The sequence below is a fragment of the Lycium ferocissimum genome, chromosome 4 (assembly GCF_029784015.1).
Source record: "Lycium ferocissimum isolate CSIRO_LF1 chromosome 4, AGI_CSIRO_Lferr_CH_V1, whole genome shotgun sequence".
Classification (NCBI taxonomy): domain Eukaryota; kingdom Viridiplantae; phylum Streptophyta; class Magnoliopsida; order Solanales; family Solanaceae; genus Lycium; species Lycium ferocissimum.
In genome coordinates, this window is record NC_081345.1 from 65,158,075 (window position 1) to 65,160,531 (window position 2,457).

Genomic DNA, 2,457 nt, shown 5'->3' on the forward strand with positions numbered 1-2,457 from the left:
GAGGATATTTATTCTCACTACAAGAAAAAGGATCTTTAGCGAGGGGAAATTTGGTCGTTGAAAGTCTTATTCCGGTCGCTATTTGTCAATAGCAACCGAGAAAAATCCGGTCGTCGCCCGTCACTAAAAGCTCTGTCGTTAAAAGTCAATGACGGGATCAAATCCGGTCGTTAAAGATCCTTTAACGACAACAAAACTTCCGGTTGTTATTCCTTTTCAACCACCAATTTTCCCTTCACTATTTGTCAAATTTCCCTACGCTAATGACTATTTAAGTATTTGATAATCCCGTCGTTAAAAATTTGTAACGACCACACTTCCCTTTGCTAATGTGAAATCTAATTATAATTACAAATATATATTTTTTCCTGTGATTATTGAATAGGTATATTATTTCATATGATTCGACACACCCATCGGCCCATATATATACACACCCGCATCACAAAAGAAATCAAATAATCAATAGTAATATAAAATTTCACTATCAATTACAAAGAAATAAAGGATGACAATTAGAAAATATATCCATCAAAATTGTATGGCATTAACCTTATTAGCTCCTGGAAAGACAATAAAAAATTGTAGTGTATGTACAAACGCAACATCTTTAAACCAGCCTACCCAAATAAGAACCTATATGCTTTAACTTGCTCTGCACTATCTTCAAGGACACACTCTTCAGACTTCAAATAGTTCATCTGTTAAAAGAACAAGTTCATGTTAGTTTAGTGATGAAACTACTACTAGCTACTTTGTTTACAAAACAAATTATTAATTTAATCACTAACTAAACCATTGGAGCAAAAATCATTTGATCGAACTGACGCAGCCAATCAATAGTCAAAAATTTTGTGTGTTTCGGTGGGATAAATTCTAGACTCTACTCCAGAAAAGGTTCTAAAACTACAAGGCAGAGGAGGATTCCACTAATTGGATAATCTGGCTATATTTTAATTAACAAGGTAATGCAGAAAATGCAAGTCTAAATGCCCCTGATAAGCAGAACGAATCATAAATTAATGAGCAATGCTGAGAAAAAATTGGAAGAAGTCAGTAATCCATGTTTCTTTCAATATAACAATAAAAGATATCACTAAATTGATTTACAAATACTTATTATGTCATAGATGGTATAAAGCTTACTAACCAATTAAACTATTCATGTTCGAATTCCAACTTGAACATAACAAAAATTACTAGTATAATTATTTATTTGCTTAAAATGAATTCAAAGGACAGAAAAGGCTCAAGCGAATCACTCAGAATTCAACAATTTACACACTGACAGTAAATTGATTCAGTGGACATACCCTTTAATCACAGCACCAGCAACAATTTCAAGTTGCAGATCTTTGACCCCATCCACTTCAGGCAAATGAATGTTATCTGCATCAGGCTTTTATAAAAAGCGTTGGAACCTTAGTACACATGCTTGACTAGCAGAAACTAATACCTCTTGATTAGGAATAATTCATTTTGAGTGTGTCTGTTTGTGCAAGTCCTTTGAGAGCATTAAGATTCAGCTACCTGTGCATAACCAGATGGATTTAGTCAATACATGCTTCATTGACAAGGATGTATTGAACATAAAACTTAATGTAGGTCATAAGACTAGGTCAACTTACAAGTTATTGATGTAGAAAATTTTGAATTATTTAATTAAATTGAATTTAGTAACCTACATCAGGCAAGTGAAAATTGAACATCAAGCAGGCTACCTCTTGGCTGAAATAGAAAGAATCACATACATGTTCATGTTAAAAGGATAAATTCAAATTGGGGAAGAAAAAAGTAATGCAACCTAGAAGTCATTTTGCTGAATAGTACCACCAAATTTTGGTCTAGGAGAATAAATGAACATCCGCAACTAGACACTAGTATATACTATATAGAAAAGAGATGTAGAAACATATACCCATTTCGAAAGCTTTATTGATTAGAAAACAAATGTAATGGGGGTTATAACCCATTCTTTGAATCTTTACGGGTTAGAAGTTATCGCATCCTGAAATTACCGACAATTCACTACGGTGACTAGAATTGGTTCACTTTAGAGCATGAACTCTTCTGATGAAATGTGCTTTCTTTTAATATTTTCTCCATATTGTTGGAATTAGGAGATAAGAGAAAAGTAAGCTTCTCAAAGCTCCATAGCTTGCATGTCTGAAGAAATATATATAATGCACCAGAAGTAGCAAAGAAGAAAAGGGCTATATGGAGAACGATAAGATAGAAGAAAATTGTCCATACACCTACCATCTAATTTTTCAATGCACGTTTACTAATTCATTTTGCCACAGTTCCACCTTCAAAGAGCTGCATTGTTTTCGAAGCTTCATCTTCCCTCATAAAACGCATTATATCCTCCAGATGGATGAACCTAATGGTAGTGATAAACAACAAAATAAGTAAATCAATTAGATCGGAAAATTAAATGCCATGGGAAGGGCATAA

General features: G+C 33.4%; 1 long non-coding RNA gene across 1 annotated transcript; it reads right to left on the minus strand.

Annotated features, from left to right (window-relative positions):
* Window positions 1-454: 454 nt before the first annotated feature.
* On the minus strand, window positions 455-1,977 carry LOC132054922 (uncharacterized). The gene is made up of 3 exons (XR_009414410.1): window positions 1,629-1,977; window positions 1,314-1,530; window positions 455-701 (listed from the first exon to the last, which is right to left on the minus strand). It is a non-coding gene; the product is annotated as an uncharacterized LOC132054922 (long non-coding RNA).
* Window positions 1,978-2,457: the final 480 nt, after the last annotated feature.